We start from the raw sequence: 23,436 nt of genomic DNA, 5'->3' as shown, positions 1-23,436 counted from the left end.
TTCACCTGTTTATGGACCTTTTTTTTGCTTCCATGTCTTTGCTATTTCAGTATTGTTGCAGTGCACATTTGCCTGCCTCTGTCTTTCCGATTCTGGTGGTCTTAGGTTATAGGCCCAAAAGGTGCCCTGCCGCATCATATGGTAGTTCAATTTTTACGTTTTCAAGCAGCTCGATTCAGTTTGCATTAGTGCTGTTACAACTTTATATCCCACCAGCAGCTAGAAGGTACACACTTCTCTAAAACCCCTTCAGCATTTATAGTTTGTAGACTTTTTGCTGATGGTCATGACTGGTGTGAGCTGAAACCTTTTTGGAGGTTGGATACGCATGTGGCTAATAATTCCTTATGCTGAGCTTTAGGCATGTCCTATTTTTTCTTTTCCTTTTTTTTAAAAAGAGTGAGTACAACTTCCCTCCTCTTATTGATTTCTTGAAAAGTTTCTTATGTGTTGAATTTTCTTGCCTATTCCCTACCCCAGGGCATTTTTTGAGTGCCTGTGTCATTTACAACCGTACAGTCCTTGTGACTATATAAGCAACCATTGGCACTGGGTTTAAAGGTGCTGTTTTTGGAGACAGCCACAAGGCGGCAGCATTATTACGTTCTCAAGTCTTGTTACTAGGACAACAGAGTCTTCCTGGAGGTAGTGTTCCGAGCTTTTAAATTAGAGTGCAATGTGCTGGGACAAGCCCCCAGAAGTTTATGTCTCCTTACTTATGTTTGTTTTTTAAATTTCATTTGTATTTTTTATCGGAGTAAATTTGATTAGAGTGTTTTGATTGTCTGGCTGTACAGAATCTGTTCAATGATTCATACATATGTCTGTTCATCTTCGGATCCTGTTACCATGTATGTGATTACAGAATGTATATTTTGAAGGTATTGGTGATTATATAATTCATATCATTTATATGTTATATGTTTATATACATTTAACTTATATTAGTATATGTATGTTAACCCCATAGTCCTAATTTACCCATCCCCCCACCTTTCATTTTGGCTAACCATTAGTTTATTTGATAAGTCTGTGAGTGTCTTTTTCTGTGGAAATATGTTCATTGGTAGCAATCTTAGGATAACATGTATAAATGATATCATAGGATATTTGTCATACCCTTTTGACTTACTTAACCTTATATGATTATTTCTAGGCTCAACTCTAGTCCTGAAAACGGAATTGTTCATTTTTTTCCAGAGGCTACTATTCCATTTGGTACGTATACCATTTCGTCTTTGTCCATTCATCTGTTTATGGACCTTTTTTTGCTTCCATGTCTTGGCTATTTCAGTATTGTTGCAGTGCACAATTGCCTGCCTCTGTCTTTCCGATTCTGGTGGTCTTAGGTTATAGGCCCAAAAGGTGCCCTGCTGCATCGTATGGTAACTCAATTTTTACCTTTTCAAGCAGCTCCATTCAGTTTGCATTAGTGGTATTACTTCTTTACATCCCACCAGCAGCTAGAAGGTACACATTCCTCTAAAACCCCTTCAGCATTTATAGTTTGTAGACTTTTTGATGATGGTCATGACTGGTGTTACCTGAAACCTTTTTGAATTTGAATTTGCATGTGGCTAATAATTCCTTATACTGAGCTTTAGTCATGTCATTTTTTTCTTTTCCTTTTGTTTTAAAGAGTGAGTACAACGTCCCTCCTCTTATTGACTTCTTGAAAAGTTTCTCATGTGTTGAATTTTTTTGCCTATTCCCTACCCCAGGGCATTTTTTGAAGGCAGGTGTCATTTAGAGCCCTTCAGTCCTTGTGACTATTAAGCAACCTTTGGCACTGGGTTTAAAGCTGCTGTTGTGGGAAACAGCCACAAGGCGGCAGCATTATTACGTTCTCACCTCTTCTTACTAGGGCAACAGAGTCTTCCTGGAGGTAGTTTTCCAAGGTTGTAAATTAGAGTGGAATGTGCTGGGACAAGCCCCCAGAAGTTTATGTCTCCTAACTTATGTTTGCTTTTTAAATTTAATTTCTATTTCTTATCGGAGTAAATTTGATTAGAGTGTTTTGATTGGCTGTACAGAATCTGCTCAATGATTCATACATATATCTGTTCATCTTCGGAACCTGTTATCAAGTATGTGATTACAGAATATATATTTTGAAGGTATTGGTGATTATATAATTCATATCGTTTATATGTTATATGTTTATATACATTTAACTTACATTAGTATATGTATGTTAACCCCATAGTCCTAACTTACCCATCCCCCCACCTTTCATTTTGGCTAACCATTAGTTTATTTGATAAGTCTGTGAGTGTCTTTTTCTGTGGAAATATGTTCATTGGTAGTAATCTTAGGAAAACATGTATAAATGATTTCATAGGATATTTGTCACACCCTTTTGACTTACTTAACCTTATATGACTATTTCTAGTCTCAACTGTAGTTCTGAAAACGGCATTGTTCATTTTTTTCCCGAGGCTACTCTTCCATTCTGTCCATATACCACTTCTTCTTTGTCCATTCACCTGTTTATGGACCATTTTTTGCTTCCATGTCTTGGGTATTTCAGTATTGTTGCAGTGCACATTTGCCTGCCTCTGTATTTCCGATTTTGGTGGTCTTAGGTTATAGGCCCAAAAGGTGCCCTGCCGCATCATATGGTAACTCAATTTTTACCTTTTCAAGCAGCTCCATTCAGTATGCGTTAGTGCTGTTACCACTTTACATCCCACCAGCAGCTAGAATGTACACAATTCTCTAAAACCCCTTCAGCATTTATAGTTTGTAGACTTTTTGCTGATGGTCATGACTGGTGTCACCTGAAACCTTTTTGAATTTGAATTTGCATGTGGCTAATAATTCCTTATACTGAGCTTTAGGCATGTCCTTTTTTTTTCTTTTCCTTTTTTTTTAAAGAGGGAGTACAACTTCCCTCCTCTTATTGACTTCTTGAAAAGTTACTCATGTGTTGAATTTTCTTGCCAATTCCATACCCCAGGGCATTTTTTGAGGGCCTGTGTCTTTTACAGCCCTGCAGTCCTTGTGACTATATAAGCAACCATTGGCACTGGGTTTAAAGCTACTGTTGTGGGAAGCAGCCACAAGGCGGCAGCATTATTACGTTCTCAAGTCTTGTTACTAGGACAACACAGTCTTCCTGGAGGTAGTGTTCCGAGCTTGTAAATTAGAGTGCAATGTGCTGGGACAAGCCCCCAGAAGTTTATATCTCCTAACTTATGTTTGTTTTTTAAATTTAATTTCTATTTCTTATCGGAGTAAATTTGATTAGAGTGTTGTGGTTTTCTGGCTGTACAGAATCTGCTCAATGATTCATACATATGTCTGTTCATCTTCGAACCTGTTAGCATGTATGTGATTACAGAATGTATATTTTAAAGGTATTGGTGATTATATTATTTATATATTTCATATGTTATATGTTTATATACATTTAACATACATTAGTATATGTATTTTAACCCCATTGTCCTAATTTACCCATCCTCCCACCTTTCATTTTGGCTAGCCATTAGTTTATTTGATAAGTCTGTGAGTGTCTTTTTCTGTGGAAATATGTTCATTGGTAGCAATCTTAGGATAACATGTATAAATGATGTCCTAGGATATTTGTCATACCCTTTTGACTTGCTTAACCTTATATGATTATTTCTAGGCTCAACTGTAGTCCTGAAAACGGCATTGTTCATTTTTTTCCCGAGGCTACTATTCCATTTGGTACGTATCCCACTTCGTCTTTGTCCATTCATCTGTTTATGGACCTTTTTTTTTGCTTCCATGTCTTTGCTATTTCAGTATTGTTGCAGTGCACATTTGCCTGCCTCTGTCTTTCCGATTCTGGTGGTCTTAGGTTATAGGCCCAAAAGGTGCCCTGCCGCATCATATGGTAGCTCAATTTTTACGTTTTCAAGCAGCTCGATTCAGTTTGCATTAGTGCTGTTACGACTTTATATCCCACCAGCAGCTAGAAGGTACACACTTCTCTAAAACCCCTTCAGCATTTATAGTTTGTAGACTTTTTGCTGATGGTCATGACTGGTGTGAGCTGAAACCTTTTTGGAGGTTGGATACGCATGTGGCTAATAATTCCTTATGCTGAGCTTTAGGCATGTCCTATTTTTTCTTTTCCTTTTTTTTAAAATGAGTGAGTACAACTTCCCTCCTCTTATTGATTTCTTGAAAAGTTTCTTATGTGTTGAATTTTCTTGCCTATTCCCTACCCCAGGGCATTTTTTGAGTGCCTGTGTCATTTACAACCGTGCAGTCCTTGTGACTATATAAACAACCATTGGCACTGGGTTTAAAGGTGCTGTTTTTGGAGACAGCCACAAGGCGGCAGCATTATTACGTTCTCAAGTCTTGTTACTAGGACAACAGAGTCTTCCTGGAGGTAGTGTTCCGAGCTTTTAAATTAGAGTGCAATGTGCTGGGACAAGCCCCCAGAAGTTTATGTCTCCTTACTTATGTTTGTTTTTTAAATTTAATTTGTATTTTTTATCGGAGTAAATTTGATTAGAGTGTTTTGATTGTCTGGCTGTACAGAATCTGTTCAATGATTCATACATATATCTGTTCATCTTCGGAACCTGTTAGCATGTATGTGATTACAGAATGTATATTTTAAAGGTATTGGTGATTATATTATTTATATAGTTTATATATTATATGTTTATATACATTTAACATACATTAGTATATGTATGTTAACCCCATTGTCCTAATTTACCCATCCCCCCACCTTTCATTTTGGCCAACCATTAGTTTATTTGATAAGTCTGTGAGTGTCTTTTTCTGTGGAAATATGTTCATTGGTAGCAATCTTAGGATAACATGTATTAATGATATCATAGGATATTTGTCATAGCCTTTTGACTTACTTAACCTTATATGATTATTTCTAGGCTCAACTCTAGTCCTGAAAACGGCATTGTTCATTTTTTTCCAGAGGCTTCTATTCCATTTGGTACGTGTACCATTTCGTCTTTGTCCATTCATCTGTTTATGGACCTTTTTTTGGCTTCCATGTCTTGGCTATTTCAATATTGTTGCAGTGCACATTTGCCTGCCACTGTCTTTCCGAATCCAGTTGTCTTAGGTTATTGGCCCAAAATGTGCCTTGCCGCATCATATGGTAGCTCAATGTTTACCTTTTCAAGCAGCTCGATTCAGTTTGCGTTACTGCTGTTACCACTTTACATCCCACCAGCAGCTAGATGGTACACAGTTCTCTAAAACCCCTTCAGCATTTATAGTTTGTAGACTTTTTGCTGATGGTCATGACTGGTGTGAGCTGAAACCTTTTTGGAGGTTGGATACGCATGTGGCTAATAATTCCTTATGCTGAGCTTTAGGCATGTCCTTTTTTTCTTTTCCTTTTTTTTAAAGAGTGACTACAACTTCCCTCCTCTTATTGACTTCTTGAAAATTTCTCATGTGTTGAATTTTCTTGCCAATTCCATACCCCAGGGCATTTTTTGAGGGCCTGTGTCTTTTACAGCCCTACAGTCCTTGTGACTATATAAGCAACCATTGGCACTGGGTTTAAAGCTACTGTTGTGGGAAGCAGCCACAAGGCGGCAGCATTATTACGTTCTCAAGTCTTGTTACTAGGACAACACAGTCTTCCTGGAGGTAGTGTTCCGAGCTTGTAAATTAGAGTTCAATGTGCTGGGACAAGCCCCCAGAAGTTTATATCTCCTAACTTATGTTTGTTTTTTAAATTTAATTTCTATTTCTTATCGGAGTAAATTTGATTAGAGTGTTGTGGTTTTCTGGCTGTACAGAATCTGCTCAATGATTCATACATATGTCTGTTCATCTTCGAACCTGTTAGCATGTATGTGATTACAGAATGTATATTTTAAAGGTATTGGTGATTATATTATTTATATATTTCATATGTTATATGTTTATATACATTTAACATACATTAGTATATGTATTTTAACCCCATTGTCCTAATTTACCCATCCTCCCACCTTTCATTTTGGCTAGCCATTAGTTTATTTGATAAGTCTGTGAGTGTCTTTTTCTGTGGAAATATGTTCATTGGTAGCAATCTTAGGATAACATGTATAAATGATGTCATAGGATATTTGTCATACCCTTTTGACTTACTTAACCTTATATGATTATTTCTAGGCTCAACTGTAGTCCTGAAAACGGCATTGTTCATTTTTTTCCCGAGGCTACTATTCCATTTGGTACGTATCCCACTTCGTCTTTGTCCATTCATCTGTTTATGGACCTTTTTTTTTGCTTCCATGTCTTTGCTATTTCAGTATTGTTGCAGTGCACATTTGCCTGCCTCTGTCTTTCCGATTCTGGTGGTCTTAGGTTATAGGCCCAAAAGGTGCCCTGCCGCATCATATGGTAGCTCAATTTTTACGTTTTCAAGCAGCTCGATTCAGTTTGCATTAGTGCTGTTACGACTTTATATCCCACCAGCAGCTAGAAGGTACACACTTCTCTAAAACCCCTTCAGCATTTATGGTTTGTAGACTTTTTGCTGATGGTCATGACTGGAGTGAGCTGAAATCTTTTTGAATTTGAATTTGCATGTGGCTAATAATTCCTTATACTGAGCTTTAGGCATGTCCTTTTTTTCTTTTCCTTTTTTTTTAAAGAGTGAGTACAACTTCCCTCCTCTTATTGACTTCTTGGAAATTTCTCATGTGTTGAATGTTCTTGCCAATTCCCTACCCCAGGGCATATTTTGAGGGCTTGTGTCATTTACAGCCCTGCAGTCCTTGTGACTATATAAGCAATCATTGGCACTGGGTTTAAAGTGCTGTTGTGGGAAGCAGCCACAAGGCGGCAGCATTATTGCGTTCTCAAGTCTTGTTACTAGGAGAACAGAGTCTTCCTGGAGGTAGTGTTCTGAGCTTGTAAATTAGAGTGCAATGTGCTGGGACAAGCCCCCAAAAGTTTATGTCTCCTAACTTATGTTTTTTTTTTCAATTTAATTTCTATTTCTTATCGGAGTAAATTTGATTAGAGTGTTTTGATTGTCTGGCTGTACAGAATCTGCTCAATGATTCTTACATATGTCTGTTCATCTTCGGATCCTGTTACCATGTATGTGATCACAGAATATATATTTTGAAGGTATTGGTGATTATATAATTCATATCGTTTATATGTTATATGTTTATATACATTTAACTTACATTAGTATATATATGTTAACCCCATAGTCCTAACTTACCCATCCCCCCACCTTTCATTTTGGCTAACCATTAGTTTATTTGATAAGTCTGTGAGTGTCTTTTTCTGTGGAAATATGTTCATTGGTAGCAATCTTAAGAAAACTTGTATAAATGATATCATAGGATATTTGTCATACCCTTTTGACTTACTTAACCTTATATGATTTTTTCTACGCTCAACTGTAGTCCTGAAAACAGCATTGTTCATTTTTCTCCCGAGGCTACTATTCCATTCTGTCCGTATACCACTTCTTCTTTGTCCATTCATCTGTTTATGGACCTTTTTTTTGCTTCCATATCTTGGCTATTTCAGTATTGTTGCAGTGCATATTTGCCTGCCTCTGTCTTTCCAATTTTGGTGGTCTTAGGTTATAGGCCCAAAAGGTGCCCTGCCGCATCATTTGGTAGCTCAATTTTTACGTTTTCAAGCAGCTCGATTCAGTTTGCATTAGTGCTGTTACGACTTTATATCCCACCAGCAGCTAGAAGGTACACACTTCTCTAAAACCCCTTCAGCATTTATAGTTTGTAGACTTTTTGCTGATGGTCATGACTGGTGTGAGCTGAAACCTTTTTGGAGGTTGGATACGCATGTGGCTAATAATTCCTTATGCTGAGCTTTAGGCATGTCCTATTTTTTCTTTTCCTTTTTTTTAAAAAGAGTGAGTACAACTTCCCTCCTCTTATTGATTTCTTGAAAAGTTTCTTATGTGTTGAATTTTCTTGCCTATTCCCTACCCCAGGGCATTTTTTGAGTGCCTGTGTCATTTACAACCGTACAGTCCTTGTGACTATATAAGCAACCATTGGCACTGGGTTTAAAGGTGCTGTTTTTGGAGACAGCCACAAGGCGGCAGCATTATTACGTTCTCAAGTCTTGTTACTAGGACAACAGAGTCTTCCTGGAGGTAGTGTTCCGAGCTTTTAAATTAGAGTGCAATGTGCTGGGACAAGCCCCCAGAAGTTTATGTCTCCTTACTTATGTTTGTTTTTTAAATTTCATTTGTATTTTTTATCGGAGTAAATTTGATTAGAGTGTTTTGATTGTCTGGCTGTACAGAATCTGTTCAATGATTCATACATATATCTGTTCATCTTCGTAACCTGTTAGCATGTATGTGATTACAGAATGTATATTTTAAAGGTATTGGTGATTATATTATTTATATAGTTTATATATTATATGTTTATATACATTTAACATACATTAGTATATGTATGTTAACCCCATTGTCCTAATTTACCCATCCGCCCACCTTTCATTTTGGCCAACCATTAGTTTATTTGATAAGTCTGTGAGTGTCTTTTTCTGTGGAAATATGTTCATTGGTAGCAATCTTAGGATAACATGTATAAATGATATCATAGGATATTTGTCATACCCTTTTGACTTACTTAACCTTATATGATTTTTTCTACGCTCAACTGTAGTCCTGAAAACAGCATTGTTCATTTTTCTCCCGAGGCTACTATTCCATTCTGTCCGTATACCACTTCTTCTTTGTCCATTCATCTGTTTATGGACCTTTTTTTTGCTTCCATATCTTGGCTATTTCAGTATTGTTGCAGTGCATATTTGCCTGCCTCTGTCTTTCCAATTTTGGTGGTCTTAGGTTATAGGCCCAAAAGGTGCCCTGCCGCATCATTTGGTAGCTCAATTTTTACCTTTTCAAGCAGCTCGATTCAGTTTGCGTTAGTGCTGTTTCCACTTTACATACCACCAGCAGCTAGAAGGTACACAGATCTCTAAAACCCCTTCAGCATTTATAGTTTGTAGACATTTTGCTGATGGTAATGACTGGTGTGAGCTGAAACCTTTTTGAATTTGAATTTGTATGTGGCTAATAATTCCTTATACTAAGCTTTAGGCATGTCCTTTTTTTTCTTTTCCTTTTTTTTTTTAAACAGTGAGTACAACTCCCCTCCTCTTATTGACTTCTTGAAAAATTTCTCATGTGTTGGATTTTCTTGCCTATTCCCTACTCCAGGGCAATTTTTGAGGGCCTGTGTCATTTACAGCCCTGCAGTCCTTGGGACTATATAAGCAACCATTGTCACTGGGTTTAAAGCTGCTGTTTTGGGAGACAGCCACAAGGCGGCAGCATTATTACGTTCTCAAGTCTTGTTACTAGGACAACAGAGTCTTCCTGGAGGTAGTGTTCCGAGCTTGTAAATTAGAGTGCAATGTGCTGGGACAAGCCCCCAGAAGTTTATGTCTCCTTACTTATGTTTGTTTTTTAAATTTAATTTGTATTTTTTATCGGAGTAAATTTGATTAGAGTGTTTTGATTGTCTGGCTGTACGGAATCTGTTCAATGATTCACACATATGTCTGTTCGTCTTCGGATCCTGTTACCATGTATGTGATTACAGAATGTATATTTTGAAGGTATTGGTGATTATATAATTCATATCATTTATATGTTATATGTTTATATACATTTAACTTATATTAATATATGTATGTTAACCCCATAGTCCTAATTTACCCATCCTCCCACCTTTCATTTTGGCTAACCATTAGTTTATTTGATAAGTCTGTGAGTGTCTTTTTCTGTGGAAATATGTTCATTGGTAGCAATCTTAGGAAAACTTGTATAAATAATATCATAGGATATTTGTAATACCCTTTTGTCTTACTTAACCTTATATGATTATTTCTAGTCTCAACTCAGGTCCTGAAAACGGCATTGTTCATTTTTTTCCCGAGGCTACTCTTCCATTCTGTCCATATACCACTTCTTCTTTGTCCATTCACCTGTTTATGGACCTTTTTTTTGCTTCCATGTCTTTGCTATTTCAGTATTGTTGCAGTGCACATTTGCCTGCCTCTGTCTTTCCGATTCTGGTGGTCTTAGGTTATAGGCCCAAAAGGTGCCCTGCCGCATCATATGGTAGTTCAATTTTTACGTTTTCAAGCAGCTCGATTTAGTTTGCATTAGTGCTGTTACAACTTTATATCCCACCAGCAGCTAGAAGGTACACACTTCTCTAAAACCCCTTCAGCATTTATAGTTTGTAGACTTTTTGCTGATGGTCATGACTGGTGTGAGCTGAAACCTTTTTGGAGGTTGGATACGCATGTGGCTAATAATTCCTTATGCTGAGCTTTAGGCATGTCCTATTTTTTCTTTTCCTTTTTTTTAAAAAGAGTGAGTACAACTTCCCTCCTCTTATTGATTTCTTGAAAAGTTTCTTATGTGTTGAATTTTCTTGCCTATTCCCTACCCCAGGGCATTTTTTGAGTGCCTGTGTCATTTACAACCGTACAGTCCTTGTGACTATATAAGCAACCATTGGCACTGGGTTTAAAGGTGCTGTTTTTGGAGACAGCCACAAGGCGGCAGCATTATTACGTTCTCAAGTCTTGTTACTAGGACAACAGAGTCTTCCTGGAGGTAGTGTTCCGAGCTTTTAAATTAGAGTGCAATGTGCTGGGACAAGCCCCCAGAAGTTTATGTCTCCTTACTTATGTTTGTTTTTTAAATTTCATTTGTATTTTTTATCGGAGTAAATTTGATTAGAGTGTTTTGATTGTCTGGCTGTACAGAATCTGTTCAATGATTCATACATATGTCTGTTCATCTTCGGATCCTGTTACCATGTATGTGATTACAGAATGTATATTTTGAAGGTATTGGTGATTATATAATTCATATCATTTATATGTTATATGTTTATATACATTTAACTTATATTAGTATATGTATGTTAACCCCATAGTCCTAATTTACCCATCCCCCCACCTTTCATTTTGGCTAACCATTAGTTTATTTGATAAGTCTGTGAGTGTCTTTTTCTGTGGAAATATGTTCATTGGTAGCAATCTTAGGATAACATGTATAAATGATATCATAGGATATTTGTCATACCCTTTTGACTTACTTAACCTTATATGATTATTTCTAGGCTCAACTCTAGTCCTGAAAACGGCATTGTTCATTTTTTTCCAGAGGCTACTATTCCATTTGGTACGTATACCATTTCGTCTTTGTCCATTCATCTGTTTATGGACCTTTTTTTGCTTCCATGTCTTGGCTATTTCAGTATTGTTGCAGTGCACAATTGCCTGCCTCTGTCTTTCCGATTCTGGTGGTCTTAGGTTATAGGCCCAAAAGGTGCCCTGCTGCATCGTATGGTAACTCAATTTTTACCTTTTCAAGCAGCTCCATTCAGTTTGCATTAGTGGTATTACTTCTTTACATCCCACCAGCAGCTAGAAGGTACACATTCCTCTAAAACCCCTTCAGCATTTATAGTTTGTAGACTTTTTGATGATGGTCATGACTGGTGTTACCTGAAACCTTTTTGAATTTGAATTTGCATGTGGCTAATAATTCCTTATACTGAGCTTTAGTCATGTCATTTTTTTCTTTTCCTTTTGTTTTAAAGAGTGAGTACAACGTCCCTCCTCTTATTGACTTCTTGAAAAGTTTCTCATGTGTTGAATTTTTTTGCCTATTCCCTACCCCAGGGCATTTTTTGAAGGCAGGTGTCATTTAGAGCCCTTCAGTCCTTGTGACTATTAAGCAACCTTTGGCACTGGGTTTAAAGCTGCTGTTGTGGGAAACAGCCACAAGGCGGCAGCATTGTTACGTTCTCACCTCTTCTTACTAGGGCAACAGAGTCTTCCTGGAGGTAGTTTTCCAAGGTTGTAAATTAGAGTGGAATGTGCTGGGACAAGCCCCCAGAAGTTTATGTCTCCTAACTTATGTTTGCTTTTTAAATTTAATTTCTATTTCTTATCGGAGTAAATTTGATTAGAGTGTTTTGATTGGCTGTACAGAATCTGCTCAATGATTCATACATATATCTGTTCATCTTCGGAACCTGTTATTAAGTATGTGATTACAGAATATATATTTTGAAGGTATTGGTGATTATATAATTCATATCGTTTATATGTTATATGTTTATATACATTTAACTTACATTAGTATATGTATGTTAACCCCATAGTCCTAACTTACCCATCCCCCCACCTTTCATTTTGGCTAACCATTAGTTTATTTGATAAGTCTGTGAGTGTCTTTTTCTGTGGAAATATGTTCATTGGTAGCAATCTTAGGAAAACTTGTATAAATAATATCATAGGATATTTGTAGTACCCTTTTGTCTTACTTAACCTTATATGATTATTTCTAGTCTCAACTCTAGTCCTGAAAACGGCATTGTTCATTTTTTTCCCGAGGCTACTCTTCCATTCTGTCCATATACCACTTCTTCTTTGTCCATTCACCTGTTTATGGACCTTTTTTTTGCTTCCATGTCTTTGCTATTTCAGTATTGTTGCAGTGCACATTTGCCTGCCTCTGTCTTTCCGATTCTGGTGGTCTTAGGTTATAGGCCCAAAAGGTGCCCTGCCGCATCATATGGTAGCTCAATTTTTACGTTTTCAAGCAGCTCGATTCAGTTTGCATTAGTGCTGTTACGACTTTGTATCCCACCAGCAGCTAGAAGGTACACACTTCTCTAAAACCCCTTCAGCATTTATAGTTTGTAGACTTTTTGCTGATGGTCATGACTGGTGTGAACTGAAACCTTTTTGGAGGTTGGATACGCATGTGGCTAATAATTCCTTATGCTGAGCTTTAGGCATGTCCTATTTTTTCTTTTCCTTTTTTTTAAAAAGAGTGAGTACAACTTCCCTCCTCTTATTGATTTCTTGAAAAGTTTCTTATGTGTTGAATTTTCTTGCCTATTCCCTACCCCAGGGCATTTTTTGAGTGCCTGTGTCATTTACAACCGTGCAGTCCTTGTGACTATATAAGCAACCATTGGCACTGGGTTTAAAGGTGCTATTTTTGGAGACAGCCACAAGGCGGCAGCATTATTACGTTCTCAAGTCTTGTTACTAGGACAACAGAGTCTTCCTGGAGGTAGTGTTCCGAGCTTTTAAATTAGAGTGCAATGTGCTGGGACAAGCCCCCAGAAGTTTATGTCTCCTTACTTATGTTTGTTTTTTAAATTTAATTTGTATTTTTTATCGGAGTAAATTTGATTAGAGTGTTTTGATTGTCTGGCTGTACAGAATCTGTTCAATGATTCATACATATGTCTGTTCATCTTCGGATCCTGTTACCATGTATGTGATTACAGAATGTATATTTTGAAGGTATTGGTGATTATATAATTCATATCATTTATATGTTATATGTTTATATACATTTAACTTATATTAGTATATGTATGTTAACCCCATAGTCCTAATTTACCCATCCCCCCACCTTTCATTTTGGCTAACCATTAGTTTATTTGATAAGTCTGTGAGTGTCTTTTTCTGTGGAAATATGTTCATTGGTAGCAATCTTAGGATAACATGTATAAATGATATCATAGGATATTTGTCATACCCTTTTGACTTACTTAACCTTATATGATTATTTCTAGGCTCAACTCTAGTCCTGAAAACGGCATTGTTCATTTTTTTCCAGAGGCTACTATTCCATTTGGTACGTATAACATTTCATCTTTGTCCATTCATCTGTTTATGGACCTTTTTTTTGCTTCCATGTCTTGGCTATTTCAATATGGTTGCAGTGCACATTTGCCTGCCTCTGTCTTTCCGAATCCGGTGGTCTTAGGTTATAGGCCCAAAAGGTGCCCTGCCGCATCATATGGTAGCTCAATGTTTACCTTTTCAAGCAGCTCTATTCAGTTTGCGTTACTGCTGTTACCACTTTACATCCAAACAGCAGCTAGAAGGTACACAGTTCTCTAAAACCCCTTCAGCATTTATAGTTTGTAGACTTTTTGCTGATGGTCATGACTGGTGTGAGCTGAAACCTTTTTGGAGGTTGGATACGCATGTGGCTAATAATTCCTTATGCTGAGCTTTAGGCATGTCCTTTTTTTCTTTTCCTTTTTTTTTAAAGAGTGAGTACAACTTCCGTACTCTTATTGACTTCTTGAAAATTTCTCATGTGTTGAATTTTCTTGCCAATTCCCTACCCCAGGGCATTTTTTGAGGGCCTGTGTCTTTTACAGCCCTGCAGTCCTTGTGACTATATAAGCAACCATTGGCACTGGGTTTAAAGCTACTGTTGTGGGAAGCAGCCACAAGGCGGCAGCATTATTACGTTCTCAAGTCTTGTTACTAGGACAACACAGTCTTCCTGGAGGTAGTGTTCCGAGCTTGTAAATTAGAGTGCAATGTGCTGGGACAAGCCCCCAAAAGTTTATGTCTCCTAACTTATGTTTGTTTTTTAAATTTAATTTCTATTTCTTATCGGAGTAAATTTGATTAGAGTGTTTTGATTGTCTGGCTGTACAGAATCTGCTCAATGATTCATACATATGTCTGTTCATCTTCGGATCCTGTTACCATGTATGTGATTACAGAATGTATATTTTGAAGGTATTGGTGAATATATAATTCATATCATTTATATGTTATATGTTTATATAAATTTAACATACATTAGTATATGTATGTTAACCCCAGAGTCCTAATTTACCCATCCTCCCACCTTTCATTTTGGCTAACCATTAGTTTATATGATAAGTCTGTGAGTGTCTTTTTCTGTGGAAATATGTTCATTGGTAGCAATCTTAGGATAACATGTATAAATGATATCATAGGATATTTGTCATACCCTTTTGACTTACTTAACCTTATATGATTATTTCTAGGCTCAACTCTAGTCCTGAAAACAGCATTGTTCATTTTTTTCCAGAGGCTACTATTCCATTTGGTACGTATACCATTTCGTCTTTGTCCATGCATCTGTTTATGGACCTTTTTTTGCTTCCATGTCTTGGCTATTTCAGTATTGTTGCAGTGCACATTTGCCTGCCTCTGTCTTTCCGATTCTGGTGGTCTTAGGTTATAGGCCCAAAAGGTGCCCTGCCGCATCGTATGGTAACTCAATTTTTACCTTTTCAAGCAGCTCCATTCAGTTTGCATTAGTGGTATTACTTCTTTACATCCCACCAGCAGCTAGAAGGTACACATTCCTCTAAAACCCCTTCAGCATTTATAGTTTGTAGACTTTTTGATGATGGTCATGACTGGTGTTACCTGAAACCTTTTTGAATTTGAATTTGCATGTGGCTAATAATTCCTTATACTGAGCTTTAGGCATGTCATTTTTTTCTTTTCCTTTTGTTTTAAAGAGTGAGTACAACTTCCCTCCTCTTATTGACTTCTTGAAAAGTTTCTCATGTGTTGAATTTTTTTGCCTATTCCCTACCCCAGGGCATTTTTTGAAGGCAGGTGTCATTTAGAGCCCTTCAGTCCTTGTGACTATTAAGCAACCTTTGGCACTGGGTTTAAAGCTGCTGTTGTGGGAAACAGCCACAAGGCGGCAGCATTATTACGTTCTCAACTCTTGTTACTAGGGCAACAGAGTCTTCCTGGAGGTAGTTTTCCAAGGTTGTAAATTAGAGTGGAATGTGCTGGGACAAGCCCCCAGAAGTTTACGTCTCCTAACTTATGTTTGCTTTTTAAATTTAATTTCTATTTCTTATCGGAGTAAATTTGATTAGAGTGTTTTGATTGTCTGGCTGTACAGAATCTGCTCAATGATTCATACATATATCTGTTCATCTTCGGAACCTGTTATCATGTATGTGATTACAGAATGTATATTTTAAAGGTTTGGTGATTATATATTTTATATAGTTCATATGTTATATGTTTATATACATTTAACATACATTAGTATATGTATGTTAACCCCATAGTCCTAATTTACCCATCCTCCCACCTTTCATTTTGGCTAACCATTAGTTTATTTGATAAGTCTGTGAGTGTCTTTTTTTGTGGAAATATGTTCATTGGTAGCAATCTTAGGATAACATGTATAAATGATATCATAGGATATTTGTCATACCCTTTTGACTAACTTACCCTTATATGACTATTTCTAGTCTCAACTGTAGTTCTGAAAACGGCATTGTTCATTTTTTTCCCGAGGCTACTCTTCCATTCTGTCCATATACCACTTCTTCTTTGTCCATTCACCTGTTTATGGACCATTTTTTGCTTCCATGTCTTGGGTATTTCAGTATTGTTGCAGTGCACATTTGCCTGCCTCTGTATTTCCGATTTTGGTGGTCTTAGGTTATAGGCCCAAAAGGTGCCCTGCCGCATCATATGGTAACTCAATTTTTACCTTTTCAAGCAGCTCCATTCAGTATGCGTTAGTGCTGTTACCACTTTACATCCCACCAGCAGCTAGAATGTACACAATTCTCTAAAACCCCTTCAGCATTTATAGTTTGTAGACTTTTTGCTGATGGTCATGACTGGTGTCACCTGAAACCTTTTTGAATTTGAATTTGCATGTGGCTAATAATTCCTTATACTGAGCTTTAGGCATGTCCTTTTTTTTTCTTTTCCTTTTTTTTTAAAGAGTGAGTACAACTTCCCTCCTCTTATTGACTTCTTGAAAATTTCTCATGTGTTGAATTTTCTTGCCAATTCCATACCCCAGGGCATTTTTTGAGGGCCTGTGTCTTTTACAGCCCTGCAGTCCTTGTGACTATATAAGCAACCATTGGCACTGGGTTTAAAGCTACTGTTGTGGGAAGCAGCCACAAGGCGGCAGCATTATTACGTTCTCAAGTCTTGTTACTAGGACAACACAGTCTTCCTGGAGGTAGTGTTCCGAGCTTGTAAATTAGAGTGCAATGTGCTGGGACAAGCCCCCAGAAGTTTATGTCTCCTAACTTATGTTTGTTTTTTAAATTTAATTTCTATTTTTTATCGGAGTAAATTTGATTAGAGTGTTGTGGTTTTCTGGCTGTACAGAATCTGCTCAATGATTCATACATATGTCTGTTCATCTTCGGATCCTGTTACCATGTATGTGATTACAGAATGTATATTTTGAAGGTATTGGTGAATATATAATTCATATCATTTATATGTTATATGTTTATATACATTTAACATACATTAGTATATGTATGTTAACCCCATAGTCCTAATTTACCCATCCTCCCACCTTTCATTTTGGCTAACCATTAGTTTTTATGATAAGTCTGTGAGTGTCTTTTTCTGTGGAAATATGTTCATTGGTAGCAATCTTAGGATAACATGTATAAATGATATCATAGGATATTTGTCATATCCTTTTGACTTACTTAACCTTATATGATTATTTCTAGGCTCAACTCTAGTCCTGAAAACAGCATTGTTCATTTTTTTCCAGAGGCTACTATTCCATTTGGTACGTATACCATTTCGTCTTTGTCCATGCATCTGTTTATGGACCTTTTTTTGCTTCCATGTCTTGGCTATTTCAGTATTGTTGCAGTGCACATTTGCCTGCCTCTGTCTTTCCGATTCTGGTGGTCTTAGGTTATAGGCCCAAAAGGTGCCCTGCCGCATCGTATGGTAACTCAATTTTTACCTTTTCAAGCAGCTCCATTCAGTTTGCATTAGTGGTATTACTTCTTTACATCCCACCAGCAGCTAGAATGTACATATTCCTCTAAAACCCCTTCAGCATTTATAGTTTGTAGACTTTTTGATGATGGTCATGACTGGTGTTACCTGAAACCTTTTTTAATTTGAATTTGCATGTGGCTAATAATTCCTTATACTGAGCTTTAGGCATGTCATTTTTTTCTTTTCCTTTTGTTTTAAAGAGTGAGTACAACTTCCCTCCTCTTATTGACTTCTTGAAAAGTTTCTCATGTGTTGAATTTTTTTGCCTATTCCCTACCCCAGGGCATTTTTTGAAGGCAGGTGTCATTTAGAGCCCTTCAGTCCTTGTGACTATTAAGCAACCTTTGGCACTGGGTTTAAAGCTGCTGTTGTGGGAAACAGCCACAAGGCGGCAGCATTATTACGTTCTCAACTCTTGTTACTAGGGCAACAGAGTCTTCCTGGAGGTAGTTTTCCAAGGTTGTAAATTAGAGTGGAATGTGCTGGGACAAGCCCCCAGAAGTTTATGTCTCCTAACTTATGTTTGCTTTTTAAATTTAATTTCTATTTCTTATCAGAGTAAATTTGATTAGAGTGTTTTGATTGGCTGTACAGAATCTGCTCAATGATTCATACATATATCTGTTCATCTTCGGAACCTGTTATCAAGTATGTGATTACAGAATATATATTTTGAAGGTATTGGTGATTATATAATTCATATCGTTTATATGTTATATGTTTATATACATTTAACTTACATTAGTATATGTATGTTAACCCCATAGTCCTAACTTACCCATCCCCCCACCTTTCATTTTGGCTAACCATTAGTTTATTTGATAAGTCTGTGAGTGTCTTTTTCTGTGGAAATATGTTCATTGGTAGCAATCTTAAGAAAACTTGTATAAATGATATCATAGGATATTTGTCATACCCTTTTGACTTACTTAACCTTATATGATTTTTTCTAGGCTCAACTGTAGTCCTGAAAACAGCATTGTTCATTTTTCTCCCGAGGCTACTATTCCATTCTGTCCGTATACCACTTCTTCTTTGTCCATTCATCTGTTTATGGACCTTTTTTTTGCTTCCATATCTTGGCTATTTCAGTATTGTTGCAGTGCATATTTGCCTGCCTCTGTCTTTCCAATTTTGGTGGTCTTAGGTTATAGGCCCAAAAGGTGCCCTGCCGCATCATTTGGTAGCTCAATTTTTACCTTTTCAAGCAGCTCGATTCAATTTGCGTTAGTGCTGTTTCCACTTTACATCCCACCAGCAGCTAGAAGGTACACAGATCTCTAAAACCCCTTCAGCATTTATAGTTTGTAGACATTTTGCTGATGGTAATGACTGATGTGAGCTGAAACCTTTTTGAATTTGAATTTGTATGTGGCTAATAATTCCTTATACTAAGCTTTAGGCATGTCCTTTTTTTTCTTTTCCTTTTTTTTTTAAAGAGTGAGTACAACTTCCCTCCTCTTATTGACTTCTTGGAAATTTCTCATGTGTTGAATGTTCTTGCCAATTCCCTACCCCAGGGCATATTTTGAGGGCTTGTGTCATTTATAGCCCTGCAGTCCTTGTGACTATATAAGCAATCATTGGCACTGGGTTTAAAGTGCTGTTGTGGGAAGCAGCTGCAAGGCGGCAGCATTATTGCGTTCTCAAGTCTTGTTACTAGGAGAACAGAGTCTTCCTGGAGGTAGTGTTCTGAGCTTGTAAATTAGAGTGCAATATGCTGGGACAAGCCCCCAGAAGTTTATGTCTCCTAACTTATGTTTTTTTTTTAAATTTAATTTCTATTTCTTATCGGAGTAAATTTGATTAGAGTGTTTTGATTGTCTGGCTGTACAGAATCTGCTCAATGATTCATACATATGTCTGTTCATCTTCGGATCCTGTTACCATGTATGTGATCACAGAATATATATTTTGAACGTATTGGTGATTATATAATTCATATCGTTTATATGTTATATGTTTATATACATTTAACTTACATTAGTATATGTATGTTAACCCCATAGTCCTAACTTACCCATCCCCCCACCTTTCATTTTGGCTAACCATTAGTTTATTTGATAAGTCTGTGAGTGTCTTTTTCTGTGGAAATATGTTCATTGGTAGCAATCTTAAGAAAACTTGTATAAATGATATCATAGGATATTTGTCATACCCTTTTGACTTACTTAACCTTATATGATTTTTTCTAGGCTCAACTGTAGTCCTGAAAACAGCATTGTTCATTTTTCTCCCGAGGCTACTATTCCATTCTGTCCGTATACCACTTCTTCTTTGTCCATTCATCTGTTTATGGACCTTTTTTTTGCTTCCATATCTTAGCTATTTCAGTATTGTTGCAGTGCATATTTGCCTGCCTCTGTCTTTCCAATTTTGGTGGTCTTAGTTTATAGGCCCAAAAGGTGCCCTGCCGCATCATTTGGTAGCTCAATTTTTACCTTTTCAAGCAGCTCGATTCAGTTTGCGTTAGTGCTGTTTCCACTTTACATCCCACCAGTAGCTAGAAGGTACACAGATCTCTAAAACCCCTTCAGCATTTATACTTTGTAGACATTTTGCTGATGGTAATGACTGGTGTGAGCTGAAACCTTTTTGAATTTGAATTTGTATGTGGCTAATAATTCCTTATACTAAGCTTTAGGCATGTCCTTTTTTTTCTTTTCCTTTTTTTTTTTTAAAGAGTGAGTACAACTCCCCTCCTCTTATTGACTTCTTGAAAAATTTCTCATGTGTTGGATTTTCTTGCCTATTCCCTACCCCTGGGCAATTTTTGAGGGCCTGTGTCATTTACAGCCCTGCAGTCCTTGTGACTATATAAGCAACCATTGTCAATGGGTTTAAAGCTGCTGTTTTGGGAGACAGCCACAAGGCGGCAGCATTATTACGTTCTCAAGTCTTGTTACTAGGACAACAGAGTCTTCCTGGAGGTAGTGTTCCGAGCTTGTAAATTAGAGTGCAATGTGCTGGGACAAGCCCCCAGAAGTTTATGTCTCCTTACTTATGTTTGTTTTTTAAATTTAATTTGTCTTTCTTATCGGAGTAAATTTGATTAGAGTGTTTTGATTGTCTGGCTGTACAGAATCTGCTCAATGATTCACACATATGTCTGTTCATCTTCGGATCCTGTTACCATGTATGTGATTACAGAATGTATATTTTGAAGGTATTGGTGAATATATAATTCATATCATTTATATGTTATATGTTTATATACATTTAACTTACATTAGTATATGTATGTTAACCCCATAGTCCTAATTTACCCATCCTCCCACCTTTCATTTTGGCTAACCATTAGTTTATTTGATAAGTCTGTGAGTGTCTTTTTCTGTGGAAATATGTTCATTGGTAGCAATCTTAGGAAAACTTGTATAAATAATATCATAGGATATTTGTAATACCCTTTTGTCTTACTTAACCTTATATGATTATTTCTAGTCTCAACTCTAGTCCTGAAAACGGCATTGTTCATTTTTTCCCCGAGGCTACTCTTCCATTCTGTCCATATACCACTTCTTCTTTGTCCATTCACCTGTTTATGGACCTTTTTTTTGCTTCCATGTCTTTGCTATTTCAGTATTGTTGCAGTGCACATTTGCCTGCCTCTGTCTTTCCGATTCTGGTGGTCTTAGGTTATAGGCCCAAAAGGTGCCCTGCCGCATCATATGGTAGCTCAATTTTTACGTTTTCAAGCAGCTCGATTCAGTTTGCATTAGTGCTGTTACGACTTTATATCCCACCAGCAGCTAGAAGGTACACACTTCTCTAACACCCCTTCAGCATTTATAGTTTGTAGACTTTTTGCTGATGGTCATGACTGGTGTGAGCTGAAACCTTTTTGGAGGTTGGATACGCATGTGGCTAATAATTCCTTATGCTGAGCTTTAGGCATGTCCTATTTTTTCTTTTCCTTTTTTTTAAAAAGAGTGAGTACAACTTCCCTCCTCTTATTGATTTCTTCAAAAGTTTCTTATGTGTTGAATTTTCTTGCCTATTCCCTACCCCAGGGCATTTTTTGAGTGCCTGTGTCATTTACAACCGTGCAGTCCTTGTGACTATATAAGCAACCATTGGCACTGGGTTTAAAGGTGCTATTTTTGGAGACAGCCACAAGGCGGCAGCATTATTACGTTCTCAAGTCTTGTTACTAGGACAACAGAGTCTTCCTGGAGGTAGTGTTCCGAGCTTTTAAATTAGAGTGCAATGTGCTGGGACAAGCCCCCAGAAGTTTATGTCTCCTTACTTATGTTTGTTTTTTAAATTTAATTTGTATTTTTTATCGGAGTAAATTTGATTAGAGTGTTTTGATTGTCTGGCTGTACAGAATCTGTTCAATGATTCATACATATGTCTGTTCATCTTCGGATCCTGTTACCATGTATGTGATCACAGAATATATATTTTGAAGGTATTGGTGATTATATAATTCATATCGTTTATATGTTATATGTTTATATACATTTAACTTACATTAGTATATGTATGTTAACCCCATAGTCCTAACTTACCCATCCCCCCACCTTTCATTTTGGCTAACCATTAGTTTATTTGATAAGTCTGTGAGTGTCTTTTTCTGTGGAAATATGTTCATTGGTAGCAATCTTAGGATAACATGTATAAATGATATCATAGGATATTTGTCATACCCTTTTGACTTACTTAACCTTATATGATTTTTTCTAGGCTCAACTGTAGTCCTGAAAACAGCATTGTTCATTTTTCTCCCGAGGCTACTATTCCATTCTGTCCGTATACCACTTCTTCTTTGTCCATTCATCTGTTTATGGACCTTTTTTTTGCTTCCATATCTTGGCCATTTCAGTATTGTTGCAGTGCATATTTGCCTGCCTCTGTCTTTCCAATTTTGGTGGTCTTAGGTTATAGGCCCAAAAGGTGCCCTGCCCCATCATTTGGTAGCTCAATTTTTACCTTTTCAAGCAGCTCGATTCAGTTTGCGTTAGTGCTGTTTCCACTTTACATCCCACCAGCAGCTAGAAGGTACACAGATCTCTAAAACCCCTTCAGCATTTATAGTTTGTAGACATTTTGCTGATGGTAATGACTGGTGTGAGCTGAAACCTTTTTGAATTTGAATTTGTATGTGGCTAATAATTCCTTATACTAAGCTTTAGGCATGTCCTTTTTTTTCTTTTCCTTTTTTTTTTAAAGAGTGAGTACAACTTCCCTCCTCTTATTGACTTCTTGGAAATTTCTCATGTGTTGAATGTTCTTGCCAATTCCCTACCCCAGGGCATATTTTGAGGGCTTGTGTCATTTACAACCCTGCAGTCCTTGTGACTATATAAGCAATCATTGGCACTGGGTTTCAAGTGCTGTTGTGGGAAGCAGCCACAAGGCGGCAGCATTATTGCGTTCTCAAGTCTTGTTACTAGGAGAACAGAGTCTTCCTGGGGATAGTGTTCTGAGCTTGTAAATTAGAGTGCAATATGCTGGGACAAGCCCCCAGAAGTTTATGTCTCCTAACTTATGTTTTTTTTTTAAATTTAATTTCTATTTCTTATCGGAGTAAATTTGATTAGAGTGTTTTGATTGTCTGGCTGTACAGAATCTGCTCAATGATTCATACATATGTCTGTTCATCTTCGAACCTGTTAGCATGTATGTGATTACAGAATGTATATTTTAAAGGTATTGGTGATTATATTATTTATATATTTCATATGTTATATGTTTATATACATTTAACATACATTAGTATATGTATTTTAACCCCATTGTCCTAATTTACCCATCCTCCCACCTTTCATTTTGGCTAGCCATTAGTTTATTTGATAAGTCTGTGAGTGTCTTTTTCTGTGGAAATATGTTCATTGGTAGCAATCTTAGGAT

The 23,436-nt window shown here is 36.9% G+C and overlaps 1 long non-coding RNA gene across 1 annotated transcript in view; it reads right to left on the bottom strand.

Annotated features, from left to right (window-relative positions):
• Positions 1 to 17,775, bottom strand: part of LOC309650467 — a 78,377-nt gene extending 60,602 nt beyond the window's left edge. Inside the window, exon 1 of the long non-coding RNA XR_014257584.1 lies at positions 17,696 to 17,775. This is a non-coding gene — a long non-coding RNA (uncharacterized lncRNA). The remainder of the gene's footprint in view (positions 1 to 17,695) is intronic.
• Between the last annotated feature and the right edge of the window lie 5,661 nt (positions 17,776 to 23,436).

This window comes from Balaenoptera physalus (genome assembly GCF_965194825.1).
Source record: "Balaenoptera physalus genome assembly, contig: SUPER_1_unloc_2, whole genome shotgun sequence".
Taxonomy (NCBI): domain Eukaryota; kingdom Metazoa; phylum Chordata; class Mammalia; order Artiodactyla; family Balaenopteridae; genus Balaenoptera; species Balaenoptera physalus.
This window is presented reverse-complemented; position numbering and strand designations above follow the sequence as displayed.